At 39.3% G+C, this 18,288-nt stretch overlaps 1 pseudogene; it reads left to right on the top strand.

Moving 5' to 3' along the window:
* The first annotated feature begins 1,306 nt into the window (after positions 1-1,306).
* On the top strand, positions 1,307-14,916 carry LOC137068321 (neoverrucotoxin subunit alpha-like; annotated as a pseudogene).
* The last annotated feature ends 3,372 nt before the right edge of the window (positions 14,917-18,288 follow it).

Here is an 18,288-nt window from a genome sequence, read left to right as displayed (position 1 = left end):
GAGGAAAGTGAGTCGCTCTGTGAGGAAAGTGATTCGCTCAGTGAGGAAAGTGATTCGCCCGCCGCGTGAGGAAAGTGAGTCGCTCTGTGAGGAAAGTGATTCGCTCAGTGAGGAAAGTGATTCACCCGCCGCGTGAGGAAAGTGAGTCGCTCTGTGAGGAAAGTGATTCGCTCAGTGAGGAAAGTGATTCGCCTGCCGCGTGAGGAAAGTGAGTCGCTCGGTGAGGAAAGTGATTCGCTCAGTGAGGAAAGTGATTCGCCTGCCGCGTGAGGAAAGTGAGTTGCTCTGTGAGGAAAGTGATTCGCCCGTCGCGTGAGGAAAGTGCTAATACAGATCGACCGCCGGCCTATCAGAGGGTAAGTCAGTAGCTACTGGTTACATCACCTGTTTAGCATCCTACAAGCCAGCGCTTTGATGGGCGTAGCCTGTTGCTTTCGCTCTCTCCCTCGCTCTCTCTCACGCGCTTCCGGTAGAATTGTCCGTAAGGCCCATACAAGGAAATTCCGCCCCCATTAACGTCAAAGGGGACGCATGATCTCAAAAAACTTGCCGAAACTTATGACTAACCGGAAGTAGTATTTTTGACAAAGAAATACTCCCATCAAACGTCCACCTTAACTTTTGAAACTTTGTCTATGTTTAGTATGGGATTCCAAGTCTTTAACAGTGTAAAAAGATCAGTATGCATGAAACAGCATTTCACCCCCCCTTTAAAATCGTGCATATAAATAATTGTTAATCATGTTTTTTTTTTTTTTAACATTTAGCATTTATCTAATATAACTTTTATTTTGGATTGGTCGTTTGGTTGTTTCCTTATAAAGGTCCAGAGATTCACATGATTTTTATGTGTAATTTGTCAAGTTTTTGTCAAGGAGGCTTTTTTAATTAGGCATGATGCTATTACGTTGCTGTCTTGATGGCAGCCAATCACCAATGGTTTCGAGTATAAATGCATCTGGCCTTTTCAGGGAACACAAGAACGCACAGTACTCTTAGACAACTTAATCCACATATTTGAATCCAATCTGGAAATTCATTTGTAGAACCGAATAAGCCAGGGATCAGTTAGTTATCATGATTAAAAGATCTGGGATCAAATCATCTCAGAAATAATAAGCGCGGTAAGAAGAACGGGCCCCATGTGTGCACAATTAGAAACAACAAACAAACAATGAGAACTAAGGCAAATGGGCACAGAAAAAGCAGAATATGACTGAAACTAAACAAGACAAGATTGTGCTATGCATCTCCTTCACTAACCTTCACTGATATTCACACAGGTCTCCTTGCTGATGATAACAAGATGGCGGTACTTATGATGTCCCTGAAGCAGCCACGCTGGATCTACTGTACATGTTTATGGTTGGCAACCCTAGCTGTGGTGAATGCACAGGTAAGTGCACTCCCTCAGACATAATGTGGAGTGTAACCAGATATATTTCATGAGATTAAGGGGGGAAAAAATCTTGATTTCTTTTTAGAAAATTATTTTATGAACCGTTCTTCCAAATATAGGAGGTGCTACAACCCAAACCTGAGAAGATTTTAACTGAAGACACCAAAGGAAACACAAAAAATCCAGGTAAGATTGAAATGTTACAAAATGTGATGAATGTGCTATCAACAATATCACAGGGACAGATTTAAAATCATTAGAAGTACATATTGACTCAGGTTACGTATGTAACCGGTTAAGAGGGGAGTGAGACACTGTGGGAATGCCTGCTGCAGAACTGGTGTCTAAAGCATGTCTGAAGCAAAACACACACCAATTGTGAGGTCTGGGGACAGCGTGACAAGTCAGCGAGTCCATAAATGAGCATGTAGCATGTATTGTCTGAAGGAAGACTTTCTCTTGCTACGGTAATTCAACTGGTAAAGGGAAGAAAACTTGAAGTAAAATCGGCTGGCCAGTCATACAATTTTCTTGTGCTGGGAGCTCTGGTATTTAAATCTCTGTCAACATCCTCAGTTGAGAGATCAGAATCTATGAGCTGATACCTTTCACGGCCGTCTCATACAGCTTCACTTCTGCGTAACTACACCATCACACCTGATGCGTTTGTATGGAGTCACAGCAACGGCTCCACAGCATAGTGAGCATTTTATTTCATAGTATAGCATTTTAAAGACAACTTTTTATTTTATTTTTAGAAGTAGGTCATTTATAAACTTTGAAAGTTTGTTAACGCGGGGTGTGTACAACATTTGCATGTAAATGGTAACCCAGATAGCAGACAAACAGTGAATCAGCGTTGAATCAATGTTAATGCATCAACTAAAATATCATTGAATCAATGTTGAGATGTCAATGTTGAGAATGTTGATTTTTCATCAGGTTTGCACCCTGAAATAATGTTATTTCAACGATGAAAAATAGATCAAGATGGGCTTAAAATCAATAGTTTTCCAACTAAAATTAAACCACTTATTTAAGTGAATCAATGTTGAATCAATGTTAATGCATCAATCAAAATATCATTGAACCAGTATTGAAATATAACATTGATTTTTCATCAGGTTTGCACCGTGAAATAATGTTATTTCAACAATGAAAAATAGATCAATCTTGCTTTATGTACAGCAGGATTCTATGCCAGTTCATTTGTCTCTTTATTTTATTCATTTTAATCAGAGACCATGTGTGGCTGCAGTCGATATGATTTTGTATTAAAAAGTCACTCAAAGTAAACAACATCCTTCAGTTTACATGCAAATGTATTTATTTAGGCCCTCACAGTTACAACAGGAAATCTCACATTAACTTAAAACTATTACATCTGAATTTATGACACAAATGAGAAGAGCCTGGAAAAACATGACAACGTGCATCTGCAAAATGGAAGTAAATACAAATGTAAACTTGCCAATAAATACAGAAATGACACAGTACTACTGAAAGAAAGAAGGTAGAAGAAAGAATAAAATACTCCAAACTCAGGGGGTTCCACCATGAGCAATGCCCCGAAGCCTTTCAGGTTGTAATGGAGCGAGTTCTGCACCGTCCCAGCAAAGATAAACTCTGATGCCTCTTTTTATCAGCATTCACAGCATCTAAAACAACAAGAAGTTAATAAATATTTGGAAATGTGATTAATTATACATTACAAATATAGCGTACTACAAAATGAAGTGAAACTTGAAATTTTATCAAAATCTTGATATCCCAGTTAAAACGGTAACATTAAATTCAGGACTATTAATGCATTTTAGTACAGACTTTAAAGGACCTGCAGACACACAATGAATGAAAAAGCAAAGTGAATATATCCAGTGTTTTATCGAATAATATTATTGTATTTAATAGTAAATAAATAAAGTGTGAAAATGAAACAAGTAAATGAATGACCAAATAGCTAAATTAAGAAAATAAAAGAGGAGCTGTATAGGCTACACGGTGGTTTGGAAGAGATTTTTTTTCCATTTACAACACGAACTGGAGGCACAACTGTTTACTAAATTTCTGTAGTTTGACATAGCTGCCTACAGAACTTAAAGATCTCACTCTTTTCTTTTTTTCTTGCTGCATTAAAGATTAAACTGTAATGATGTAATTGTGATCTGCTCTCGTGATATCTCACAGCTGAAGCAAATCTACGAGCTGATTGTATTTCCCCTCACCGCTAACAGGTCAATCAGTTCTAGTTCTGCTTCAGCTGTGAGATACTCTCACGAGTGGCGAACACAATTACTGACAAGCCAGAAATTCATCTAACCTTCCGATCGCCTCTCGTTTATACACTGGACGAATATAGGATGATTCAAAATGATTCATCTGTGCGTGCAACGAGTAAGATACGTTTGTGGATCTGCGCCGCGCATTCATTGACTTGTGAGTCGATCCTATATGGTCTCAAAATCCAAATGAATCAAATAGGATCGACTCACAAGTCAATGAATGCATGTGCAGCACCGTTAAAAAAAAAAAAATGAGTTGCATGAGTCAGAATTTGGACACAATTCACAGTGTATATCTTAAGAAAAAAAAAGATTACAAATATGATATGGTTTGGTGAAAAACAAACTAAAAACTCAATGTATTAAGATTATCCTGGCCGTTGGTTGTGTAATTTACGAGGGCGCTCATGTGACTATTATTAACATTGCAGTTCAGTAAAACTCTCAGGAGAAGCACACAAGTTGTAAAACATAAAGATGAATAAAAACACTAAATTAAAATTGAGATGAATTTTATAATTATATTTTTGTAGGCCACTTACCTCTAAAAAACATGGCCGTTGTCCTGTGTCTTTTTGGCGATTGAAGTCTGTTCAGCTGCGCTTGCTTTGGTTGATTGGTGGGTGTCTTGAAGGTGCATTACCGCCACCTGCTGGATTGGATTGTGGCGCATTCGATAGGGACACATATTCTAAATTCTTTATTAACTCTGTATTCTTTAGATAAATAATGAAATGCATGTACATTCTACATGATTTAAATAATAATAATAGGCTACATTTTTATTTATTTCAAACTGATAGACTAAATTTATGGTAGAAGTTCTTTGTTTTTGTTTTATTTGTTTTTTACATTTTTTATTATAATAACATGAAACACAGAATGACAACATTACATGCCAGTAAGCAGGAAAATAATATACCTTTTAAAAAGATTCATAGTTTTTACAGCTTTCTTATTGGAAGAGTCAGAAATCAAACACGCATACAATTTTAACTCTTCCAGAAAAATTTAAAGAAAGGCTTACAATTACAAAATTTACATTTATGTATTCTTTGTTAATCCACACACTCGTTGGTGTACTCGTCGTATCCTTTGAGGATAATAAAAGTGCTCACATTCACACAAATGTACCCAATTGATTTGGACTTGCCTTAACATGTTGAATAATGTGACAGATAGATTGACCGTAAGCCTCACCGGTGGAGAATTAAGTTGACCAAACATCAGCATTGATTCAATGTTTGTCTTTTCAACACTGAAAAGCATGGAATTATCAACATTGATCCAATATTATTTAGCAGTGAATTTTCAACATTGGTCCAGTATGGTGTTAGCATTGAATTTTCAACATTGATCCAATATTACTTAGCATTGAAATTTCAACCTCAACCAAAATGATGATTCTGATGGAATTTCAACATTGAATCAATGTCACCATGCTATCTGGGAAACAACACACACAATCAAGAAAATGCTTGGGGTTACGTGACCGTGACCCTGTTCCCTGAAAAAACGGAACAAGATGCTGCACAAAGTGGGTTGTCTTTATCGTGACCAGCTGCGAATAGTGTGTTTAACATGAAGGTGACGTCACTCGCACACCTGCTACACGAGGCTATAAACAGATGACCTCAAGCTGCAAGTCTTCAGGTCTTTTAGTTTGAAGAGCAGTCCTGGGACATCATCAGCACGGCACTGCAGTGCAGCATCTCGTTCCACTTTATAAATACGGTTACAGTCAAGTAACCCAGAGAGTTCCCTTTCAAAAGCTACACTCAATGTTGCACAAAGTGCATATGGGAACAAGATACAAACGCCACTGTGCTTGATGCCGTCTGGACCCCCTGCAGTTGTGTATGTGTGCACAAGGACGCAAGAGGCCTCAGACATTCTCTTGTGATGTCGACTCAAGAACATGAGAGCCCGGAGTGCTTAAAAAAATGTGCTTAAGAAAGAAAGAAAGAAAGAAAGAAAGAAAGAAAGAAAGAAAGAAAGAAAGAAAGAAAGAAATGTCCAATAATTGCCAATGTCCAATAAAGACCATGCAGAGAGTTCTCTTTTCTCCTCATGTTGCTTTTAAAGTCAAAGAGTTGGATTTTCCCCATTTCTCTGTCTTTATCCCCATCAAATGTTACTATCGATATATCCTCTGATATACGGTCCAATTGTCTGACGCCAGTCCGATACATTCTTTCTCATCTTCGTCTTCACTCAGTTGTAGATTAGGGAGAACGACTGTACAGACGAATCAAATTTTATTGCAATATTTTCCTGTTTAACACTGTGAAGCTGCTTTGAAAGAATCGTCATTGTAAAAGCGCGATATATAAATAAATTTGACTTGACTGAATAGTAAATCATTTGTAACTCTGATGAGAGCAGTCTCAGTACTATGATACGGTCTAAATCCTGACTGGAAATCCTCACAGATTCCAATTTATTTCCTAAAAGGAGCATAGTTGTGAAGACACTGACATAATCTTTTATCTTCAGAAGCAATCTGTAGTCACAGCTGACCACCAACTGTTATGACCAAAAGCCACACCCATGATGTAATTTAAATATAGATAAATTCTAATGTTATATGATATAATAGGTCATTTTCAAATATATGCAAAGTTATCTTTTGCAGCTCAAAAGATAAGTCCAGAAGACCACTATTTAATTCAAGTTATTTGTATTTATTTATTTATTAACTTATTTTTCACATTTGTAATAGCCAAATGATATGAAAGGGTTAAATTATCCCCATCAAGAGAGAAAGTGACACACGCACACAGAGTGAGAGAGATATCCGATATCCGTTCGCAATTTAGCATCTTCAGTGTTCTTTGTTTCATGTTGACCGAGTTTACTTTAGTATTTATCTAAGCGTCTTTTTATATTTGTATTTACACAATTATTAAACTAATTATATAAAACGATATATTGAATGCCCAACAAATAAACTGGTTCTATACATTTATTTTTTTATTCAAACCCAGAATTATATATATATTTTTTAATCATTTAATGCTGGCCAAAGCACACAGCAATAAAAGAGCTATTTTTTTCACCATCAAAATGCAGCTGGCACCCATCCCCCTTAACACACACACACACACACACACACACACACACACACACACACACACACACACACACACTCTCATCATTAACTAAGCATTAGCTTCTCATGACTTCATCATGTGTGTGGCTCCTCAGCTAAAGCGGAGACATGGTCCTCTGAATCAATGATGAAGTGTTATTAATGATGGCATTGTGAAATGACATGGATATGTACATGAAAGTTCAAGCCTTTACACACTGTTATTGTAAGCTTTTTCATAGTTTAATGTTAGGTACAGATAAATATTGAAGTCGATAAATTCAAGTTCACGTAAACTCTTCCCTCCCTCTGCTGCGGCGTCACGTTATGACAGTCAACACGATGATGATTCAATATTCCTGTTATTATACTTAAAATAGTTTGCAGAAAAGGCTTAACAAACTATTGCATAGATAAGTTATAAGGCCTACAGTACACATCAATATCTCTTTCCTTTGTGCTTTTAATGTTGTGAAGCGGAAGTGTTACCTCTGCACGTGTGTGCGCTATGACTCCATGTTGCTTCAAGCACATCATTCTGCGCACAGGATGTGCATTAGCGCATGCACGCTATGTGCTGCCCATTGAAGTATTTCATATTATAATACTGTTGTATTCATGAGTGCACTGAATCATTTCATTTTAAACAGTTTTTCTTTGGTCCTACATACATCAAAGGCCATACTCTGGGCCTTGTTTTTTCTCTTGGTCTTTTCTTTTATCGGTTTTAAACAATGTTGCTCCCCTGAAAAGTGGAAAAATGTCCAGCTTCTCTGCCTGGAGCAGGGAGACCGCCCACTGGAGGCACACACCCGGGACTTCCTCCAGCTCGTGTGCCTGTCCCGTTTCCAAGGCCAACCGCTCACCGATTTCTACTACGCCGGCCTGAGCAAGCGGTCGAAGGCATGCATTCCAGCGGCCGGTCCAAAGAAATCCAATCCAATGCAATTCACTTTATTTATATAGCTCATTTTACAAACAACAATCAGTTTCCAAAGTGCTGCACAAAAATTTAAAAAACAATAAATAAATAAATAAATACTCTATGTAATTTCACCAGCCTCCATTCAAACAATAAAAACTAGTAAAATTGACTGAGCAATACAAGAAAAAAGCACAAAAATATATAAAATCAATAAGACACAGGACCACACAACTCACGTGGAGTTAAAAGCCAAGGAATAAAAGTGGGTCTTAAGACGAGACTTAAAACATTCAACTGTGGGAGCCGTTCTGACCAGGGGAGGCAGAGCATTCCACAATCTGGGGCCAAACACTGCGAAAGCCCGGTCCCCCTGGTTTAGGGATCGACGAGCCCGAACCCAGGCAGAGGTTGAGAGGAGTCATCACCCCAGAGCCCGGACCACAGCGAGGGTCTGACCATGTGCGTGAGCCGGCAACATCATTCGTCATGGAGGGAGTCCTCATGGAGCTTGAGGGTTGGGACAGGAGCCCCACCCATCAGCCCACCGCGGTGGATGTGATGAGGACCTCTGGCGGCCATCTCCAGGAACTGCGTGACATCTACGAGGCAGACTTAACTGACTGGTACTCAGACATTTCTCCCACAACCCCTGTCTCTCCCGTAACCCCTGTTTCTTCCGTGTTCCATGGTTCTCCTGTGCCCTCAGATTTCCCACCCACCCTCCCTCTTCCTCTGCTGCTGCACATTTTGTTTTTATTGTGACTGTACACATATACACACACACTATATATATATATATATATATATATATATATATATATATATATATATATATATATATATATATATATATATATATATATATATATATATATATATATATAACACTTGCCTGAATTATGAAAATCGACAGAGTTATTTGAGTTTCTTTGGCACTGATAAAAAAGTGCATTGATCGGCCCGGTATGACAGCTGACTTGAGGGGGTTAATGTAACATTCAAATTTTCTGAGATTTTGAATTTGGGGTTTTCATAAGCTATAAGCCATAAACAACAAAATTATAACAAATAAAGGATTTAAAAATCTCACTTTTGCATGCAACGAGTCTATATAATACATTAGTTTCACCTTTTAAGCTTAATTACTGAAATAAATGAACTTTTACACAACATTCTAATTTACTGAGTTACACCTGTATAATATACATATTGTAATATTTTTTTTTTGTTCTTTACTGCAGCCTTGGCATCAGAGCCCATTGAAGTGGCAGCTCTAGGAAGACCTCTGTATCCTGGAATGCTCTATGACTGCCGCAAGGATACCTTCATTCCAGGTGCTTTAACAACCTAAAACAAAATAATATTAATGAAGGTTAATTTCCCCTCTTCACCAAATGTTGGATCACTAGTACTTGTGTAACAACACAATATAACTTGCATTAATCTTTACCAGTACATTATGTCCTCATACAGAACTGTTAAAGTAATTTCTCATTTCAGGTGTTACTCTGTGGGATAAGAAGTCACTGAGAGAAGATTTGGACAGCCGTCCAAAGCACAAGACAGATTATGACTTCAGTAGCTCCGACTCTCTCTCTAGTAAGGCCAGTCTCCTGGATGTAAGTGCTTCCCTGAAGGCCAGCTTCTTAGGAGGGCTGGTGGAGGTGGGAGGATCTGCCAAGTTTCTGCGTGACACCAAATCCTCAAACCAACAGTCCAGAGTAACAATGTATTACAGTGAAACCTCCAGATTTGAACAGCTCACTATGACTCATCTGGGCCAGATCACCTACCCTCAGGTTTTTGACCAGAAAACTGCTACTCATGTGGTCACGGCTGTACTGTATGGAGCTCAGGCCTTCATGGTGTTTGATCGGAGATTTTCAGAAGAGGAAAAAAAGCAGGAGATTGAGGGAAAACTGAATGTCATTGTCAAGAAGATCCCTCAATTTTCTATTGAGGGACAATGATCTTTAGAAATGACAGATAGTGATAAGAAAATGGCTGATAGTGTTGCTTGCAGATTTCATGGTGACTTCCACCTTGAGCAGAACCCCACCACTTACACAGAGGCCGTAGATGTGTTCAAGAAGCTCCCCGCTATCCTGAAGGATAATCCACAGAATGCTGTTCCAATCAAAGTCTGGCTCTATCCTCTTTCTCTACTGAATGAAAAAGCTGCTCGGTTGGAGAGAGAAATCACCACACGTCTGGTTACCAACATTGAAGATATAATGGAGGGGCTGGGAGAAGTAGAGAGAAAATACAACGACCTGTCTAATAGAATGATTGTGAATGTTCTCAAGGACATCAAAGAGAGGCTGCAATCATTTCAGAGCTCATTCAGCATTTACAAGACAATGCTCCTGAAAGCAGTGGCCAGGGTCTTGCCTGCTATACGAGGAGGAGAGATGGAGGAGAAGTCGATAGAAGACATTCAGAAGATCCATTACAGCTCCCCTTTTAAAGCTGACAGTCTTAACCAGTGGTTAGATGGTGCAAAGTCTGAACTTGACCTCTTGAGTTCTCACACCAAGATGCTGGAGGGAATCACAACTGAGGACTCGGATCGTCTCAACAACATCTTCTTTAATCTTAATACTGATGTTGTGGTGTGCTTGACCTTCACCTCTCTGAAGTATGAAGACCAGTATATTTCAACCCTGAAGGAGTTTCTGGAAACTGACAAGTTTAAAGAGCTAGATGGGGAACAAACAATGGTTTCTGTGGCATCTGTTAGAAAGTGGTTCAATGATCCTGCTGTCATCTCAAAGATGAGAGAGACGTTAACTCTTTTCAAAAGTTTTTCAGAGGCTAATAAAGATGAAAAGAGATACAGATTCATTTTGTCGGCCATCTCTGATCCATCCAGTCCAGGCTCCACCATCCATCTGTATGAAAAAGGGAAGCTGACAGACACACAGTTCCAGCCCGTGTCGAAACCTCCTCCACCACAATTGAAGGATGTCCAGAAGTCCAGTGTGTCCCTGAAACTGCAGAAGTCCCCAACTGGAGAAACTGTGCAGTACAGAGTGGAGTACCAGCAGGTGAACAGGGAACAGTGGCATGTCATAAACACACCTGATGAAGACTTCACTCTGAGTTTGGAGTTTGGGAAGCAGTACTTGATCCGCTACAGGATAGTCGGTAAAGTGGGAGTGAGTGAAGCCAGTGACACTATCGGCCCTACACCATCTCAGGGTAAGTGCCATATTTACATTCACATTTTTTTTTTAAATCTTAATCTTTAAAAAAAATATTTGCTTCATTCACACAATCAATGTTTGTATTGACAACCTTATTACCTAGTAGGTGTGGCTATTATGTCAGAGCAATAATTATTCATAACTCATTATGATTATCCTTTATGATAAATTACGAATATTTTAATCAGTTAAATATATTAACTTGATGTGGCCACATTATAATCAATCAATCAGTTCATCCTATGAACGTTAAGCATTGATTATTAATTAATTCTAAGAATGCACAACAAGATCGATCATTTAAGTGACAATTTGTTTGCAGCAGGGAGACATAATGGATAAGATCAAACAGATATACAACAAACATACACAACACATACATTGCAAGAGGCAAAGTCAGTTAGAAGAACCGGGTCAGAACAGATGGATAAAGTTATGCAAAGAGTCTAACCGGTGAGAACCATCTCTGATAAGCTCCTTTGTCGGAGCAAAGGAGTTTACAGTTTGACTAGCTACACCGCAATTTGTATTTCTTAGTATATTTATTGCATTTGCCCGAGATGCCATCCAGAGATATAGTCGTAGGAGAAAGTATTGATGGTTCCATCTGATCGTTTTGCAGTTGTGAATGTTTCCTTTTGCGTTAAGCGAAGGAAGGACAATGAACTTGCATAGTTGCTTTGACTCTGTCGAGGTTGAGGAAGTTGCACATAGCATGAGGAGTTTGGGCCTGCTGGCCCATGGCCGCATGGTGGAGTCGGGTTTCCTGTACCACACACGCAGGTTCTGTGTGTGTAGGCTCACCATTCTTGGTGGCCCGTCGGGTGGAAGCCCAAAGGCCCAGCTTGTGTCATAGGTGCCAGGCAGAAGAGAAGAGAGTGAGGGAATCCAAGCGTTTCTATTTTAAGGTCTGGGAGTAGTCACACCCTCCTGAGGTAGACTTGACCAATGAGATTGTTGGGATTTCCAAGCGGGGAATTCCCCTGGAGATTTTATGGCTCTTTGTTTCAAGCATGAATCAATGTGTCTGTGCCCATTTATACTCTAATCAATGCAACAAACACACTCTGCATCCTCTGAATAAGGAACCTGCATGAAAGTGTAAGTGGTGAAACAAGCTTTAATCTGATAAGAGACAAGACATATATGAGATTACATTAAATAGTAAGTTGTTCATAAGACACATAGATGCATATATGAAATAACACAAGGAATACTTCACAATTAGTTATATGCATACATACGATGTCCAGGGGTGTGTGTTCATTTATAGACGGTTCGTCTATAACTTGAGGTAAAAGCGTGTTTATTACAAGTTTTGTGTCTTAACTATGGCCTTTCCCATGTGGAATTTTTTTAGGGCCATAAAACATCTTATCAGTTGGTATTCAGGGTAACTGAGGATCTTTCTCTGTTGTGTTTGGGGTTAGGTCTAATACGAAGCACAAAGCATTTAAAACATATTACTTAAATGTAACAGGCGATTATGTGTCTGACTATTATGTGTCTCAGTCGCTACACTTCCATGAACAATAAAGCAACATCATGTGAATCCATGAACACAAATAAATCATTACTTTAATGTAAAGTATCCTTAAACAAGGGATATCAACCAAACATAATAAATTCAGTTAATCAAACAGTTAACATGAGCTGAAGTACCTAAATCAACTGACATTTGCTGATTGCCAGAGCAAGTCTCACAGACACAACTTCAAAATTAAATCCACAATGGGCCTTTTTAACCCTTTAGGCGCCACAGTCGAGTTTACTCGACAAGATGCGGCACTGAATAAAACGGCTGATTTTGTCAAATAGGGTGTCAAATTCTGTTCGACCTCCTCTCCACTAGATGGCAGACATGTCGAACTTCATCCCCGAATCAAAAAAACATCATGATTCTATCCAAAATCTTCGAGCAAGAGTGCATTGAATTAGTGCAAACAAAAGCGGATCTGGTGTGTGAGTGAGCGGTTTTATCAGAGAACTGTCACTATCAGCAAGTATTTACATTAGATTATTATTACTATTATTATTTTCTAATGGCATCAATAAAGCTTACCCACAATCAAGTGTTGGGTCTTCTATTTGCGTACCCTGATTCTGAAAGGGAATATCAGATGACGGGGATTCTGAAAGTGAAACTAACCCTAATGTTACCCTAAGCACAAATGGTGGATCCTTTGCCCAATGTAGATGGTCCTTTGCCCAATGTCAGTGGTGGAAACAGTGTTTTCCGGGGTCGTGTTGTTCATCGGGAAGTTAGCAGGTGTGTTAGTGTTGTGAACGAGGCGGCCGCGGAAGATTTTTACCGCGCTCGTCATGAAGCATGCGTCTTCTGATTGTGCGCTTCTCCGCGATCGCAGTGACAGCATTGTGGTGGAGACTGGTATAATGCCACTGGGTATGTTAAACGAGGTGGACGTATTCATAGGACAGTTTGGAGTCAAAATGACAATAACAGTAGTTCTAGCTGTGCACACTCGCCTAGCACTGCCTAGCATGCGAGGCAGATCTGACCGCGCTACTCGTGGCAGGAGCAGACGCGGTGTGACACGGGGCAGGGGCATTATTATTCATAATATATATATATATATATATATATATATATATATATATATATATATATATATATATATATATATTGTGTGCCCCATACATGGAATCAGAGTGCCTACTATATGTAGTAAATGGAAAATCTCTACAGAAAAAGGCCAACCGCTACATGCATTCGGTTTGTTTCTACCACTTATTAGTAATGATTTTCAGTTTGTTTACTATTTACCTGAACATTCAGTATTGTGCAATATAGCACACAGAAGGTGAGGGACATTTTGGGGGGAAAGAAGTGCTGCATTTTATCATTTAAACATGTGGCTTTTCATGAAAATTCTAGAATCCAAGATTGCCACCACCATATGACATCATAATATACAAATTAGATGGGAAATGTAATCCCTACATAAACCTTGGGTCATCCTTAATTTCTCTAATTTACAGAAAGTCTCTATCTTTTATCACTTTTAAGATATAGCCTTTTGAAATTAAGATGCCAAAATCGAACGTTTTAGGAAAAGTGTTAAGAGTATCAAACCCTCAATAGTGCTTCTGTCAGAATTTGGGCTCTGGAAACAGCATAAACATTTCTCTAAATATCTTCAGTGTTGGAGGATTTCTGCATGTGTTAGCAATGGATACATTTTTCTCGGCATGATAATCTCACTCTTTATGTCTGTTGATTTCCACAGACCATGATCCCGAGACCAGGAGCGACTTCCTACACTGTAAGTCAATAAGAACACATGCAAAAAACGTGTGTTCATGTTCTTTCTGGAGAAGGGGAAAGAAAACATGACATGAGTTGATCATGTAAATGATGATTAAACTGTACTTAGATACTGCTGATATATAGAACATGAAGATTTCAGCTACATTAGAAGATCGGATTCATAATTCCTGATTGTGATGTTTTCTCGCCATCAGATTCACCTCTGCTCAATCTGGACCTGGACACAGTGCATAGAAACCTCCGTCTCTCTGAGGACAAAAGAGAGATTACTTTCACTAATACAGACCATTCGTATTGGTATAATCCTGACAGATTTGATTTTTATTCTCAGGTGTTGTATAAAGAGAGTGTGAGTGGACGCTCTTACTGGGAGGTTGAGTGGCATGGAAATTATGTGTTTATAGCAGTGTCATATAAAAGCATCAGCAGGAAGGGAGGGAGTGATGAGTGTGCATTCGGATGTAATGCTCAGTCCTGGAGTTTGGTTTGCTATCCTGACAAATACTCATTCTGGCACAATAATTTAAAGACTGTTCTCCATGTAAAGCCCATCAGCAATAGAAATAGGTTAGGAGTGTATGTGAATCCCAGTGCAGGAACTCTGTCATTCTACAGCATCACTAGAGACACAATGAGCCTCATCCACTCAGTCCAGACCACATTCACTCAGCCGCTCTATCCTGGGTTTAGGATTGATTCTGGATCATCTGTGAAACTGCTTTGATAAATCAGAATAGACTGATGAGAGATTCTACCCATAATGCTTTGAGCTCATGATAAATCACTGACAGTGAAATGTTATAGTCTCTTCATTACATTCATACTACAGCTGAACTTCTGTCACTGAAACAACATGTGTGTGTGTGTGTTTAATAAATCCTCATATAGACTAAATGAACTGTGTGTGTGTGTTTGCTTTTCTCAATGTATCTGTTTGTGTTGATGGAGATCAGCTTCATTTAGTTTTATTGTTTTAAATACAATTTATGTATGTAGATTTGTGGTTTATTAAACATAGTTTAAACCAAGTGTGTTTTAGGAGTTCAAGCACTGAAGCTGCTGCAACATTAGAGTGTTTGTGCTATTTTGTCTCTTATTATTTTCAATAAATACATAAAACTTATCCATCAAATCCATGAAAAGGTGAGGCATCATTTCCTGATGAATCCTGATACACAAAGATGACAGGAGAGGAGAGACACAAACAACATACTCAAATCTGGCCATAGGGGGTGAAATGTATCAAACATTTCAAAGGGGGTTTATGATCACCGTAGATCCCATGCATACATTGGGGCAGTTTGCAAACACTCCACTGACAACTGCGTTACTAAACAGAAAAATAAACGGCAAAGAGCAACAGAAAATTAGAACGCATCCATGCAATGTTCACTGCTCGCGCTCCATCCACGGACTGCCTAAAGTTACTCCTCAGCGACAGCGAGTGAGAAGGAAGTATGTTCTGCCTTAAAGGACCAGGGGTCTCATTTATAAAACTTTGAGTAGATTTCATCCTAAAAGTGTACATATGTACTAAAGCTAGATTTTGTAGCTTTTGCAACCAGACCTGCGCAAAAATCCCTTTATAAATCATAGCCAGCAGCAGATTGTGCGTACGTGCTTCTCCATCCTGACTCCTCCCCGAAATTACCATATATGGAGGCTTACAACGCCTAGTTTTACTATGAATGACCTCATCTGTATATCATTTACATGTATATTCCCATCCACGTGACACCACCTTTAACACTGTCAAAGGTAAAAGACATTAAAAAATATTAGATACGGAGTATAAATGCCATTTGTCAAAAATTAAATGCCAAAACAATCGGCACAAATAACACATTTGTGAAATTACCTTTCCCTTGAGATTTTGAATTCAGTAGCCCTGCCCACCAACTCATCGGCTTACGCTAACCAGCAGCAATAAAAAACGAAGAAGATAGCAAGATGGGCTATCAGAACGTTAGCCCATCGTCAGGCCGATGAATCTCAAATAGTTAAATAATATTTCTTTCTTGATCTGGGTTAGGTGAAGGAAAATACACAAAGCGGCCGATTCGCCACGAGGAAAAAAAAACGTTTCTCCCCACAACGGACCAGCCGCAGAGGTTTATGCACTCACCATGTGGTTCGGTCCGCCAACCAAACAAACGCATCAAATTAAATGTGAAAAAATGCCCGAGAAGGCCATCCAACTTCACAAGACAGCCAGCACTGTCCCGAACATGCTCTCAAAGCACCGAATAAAATTATTATGAGCCCAGGGCTATTCTTCTAAGGGCTGTACCAAATAGGGTTCAAAAATATAAAACAGGGGTTAGGGGAATGAAATCCAGGATCCGAATCCCGAAGGATTCGGAAACGGTTACGCACTGTCCAGATTTGTACTGGCCGCCACGAGTCTCACACATACACCCAAATCATACACGACAGCCAACACTTTATCGAAGAAAGCCAGCGCATGGTCAAGACATTTTTGTGGTCACTGTAAAAAATCCCAGCTAGGGCTATGATGACCCGGGCTATTTCAGGGAGGGGTCTGTGCCAAAAAACAGGGGTAGGTTTTAGTGCGTGTCAGGTAAGGGGCATATTCTAATTAATCTCGACGTCTGTATGGACGGAGAAAAATAAATAAACATTGCGCTCAGACGCATCACACCCTCAAATGATGCCGGCTGCTTATTTATTAATAATTTTATTTGCCATATTAGACCTAAAATAGGTCTGTCTCAACGTCTATGTGGACGGAGAAAAATAAACCATGGGTTAGGGTTAGGGTTAGGGTTAGGGTTAGGGTTAGGTTTTCTGTATTTCCAGCCATCGGGTTCCAGGGAACCCGATGACGGTTGTGCACTGGCCATCCATTCCACTGACCGCTTTGAAATAGTATGGGATCTATATTGTCTCCCACCAACTCTCCCTCTATTTTTATGAATCTTTTTAGGCGTTATGTTATTTATTATATTATTTATTTATTTATTTATTTATCTTTATTGATATGTTTGTATGAGTTAATGCATGTATTTATTTGTTTGTATATTTGTTAATTGATTTATTAATCTTTTTTTCTCCCTTTTTCCTTTTCTTCTAGGTCCAGTTCAATGTAAAAGTTTTGAAGGGATCCCAAAACCTGGTGTTGTGCTGACCTCTAGTGTTCAGAGAGGTGTTCTGACCTCTCAGCACATGTGCCGGTAAGTTTTAAAAGGGTCAAGGGTCAATCTTTACAACCTAGACTGGCAAGAAGAATGGCCGGGCAGAAACGAAGGGGTAAGTCCGTTAAATTGAATGATAAATATATTTATTTAATCCAAGCGGGCTATTTGGGCTGAGGGATATTTTATTTTTATTTTAAGCCGTGTAGTTTTTTGCCAGGGTTCCCTTGGGTAGGTTTTAGGGTTCTGTTGGTGAATCCAGGGTTATTTTGGGTAGGGTTAGGTAATGAGAGGGTTTGGATGTCCAGGGTTATTTTGGGTAGGGTTAGTTGATGAGAAGGGTTCAGATGTCCAGGGTTATTTTGGGTAGGGTTAGGTGAAGGAAGAGGTCAGATGTCCAGGGCTATTTTGGGTAGGGTTAGGTGAAGGAAGGGGTCAGATGTCCAGGGCTATTTTGGGTAGGGTTAGGTGAAGGAAGGGGTCAGATGTCCAGGGTTATTTTGGGTAGGATTAGGTTAGAAAAGGGGTCAGATGTCCAGGTGGCGGTGACGGGTAGGTTTTAGGTTTTGGGTTTTTGCAAGTTAGCAGTTTAAATGCGCTCTCCAATGTTGCAGCATTGCTTTGGCTGTCTGGGCCTTCCAGTGTATCCCGTCACTTTCAACAAAGAATTGTTCAATGGGGAGCGGTGGGATATAACTGGTGTTTTTCTTTGTGTGGTTGTTTAGATGTTCAATCATCATTTGCTCATATAGTGGAAGCGTTCTGGCAAAATTGATGAGGGGAAAGAATACTTCCGTGTTGGGAAGTTTCTTGGTGACAGCCCTTCAGGTCTTTTGCAGTTCAGTAAAGGCCGCAATTCTGTACCTCTGTTGTCTATTGTTGAATCCAAAGGATAGGATAATCTTTTCAGGTTGAACTATAATTGTGGCCCTTTCAATTAA

This window comes from Pseudorasbora parva, unplaced genomic scaffold (genome assembly GCF_024679245.1).
Source record: "Pseudorasbora parva isolate DD20220531a unplaced genomic scaffold, ASM2467924v1 scaffold_80, whole genome shotgun sequence".
Lineage (NCBI taxonomy): Eukaryota > Metazoa > Chordata > Actinopteri > Cypriniformes > Gobionidae > Pseudorasbora > Pseudorasbora parva.
Note: the sequence above shows the minus strand (reverse complement) of the source record. Positions and strands in the feature narration are given on the sequence as shown.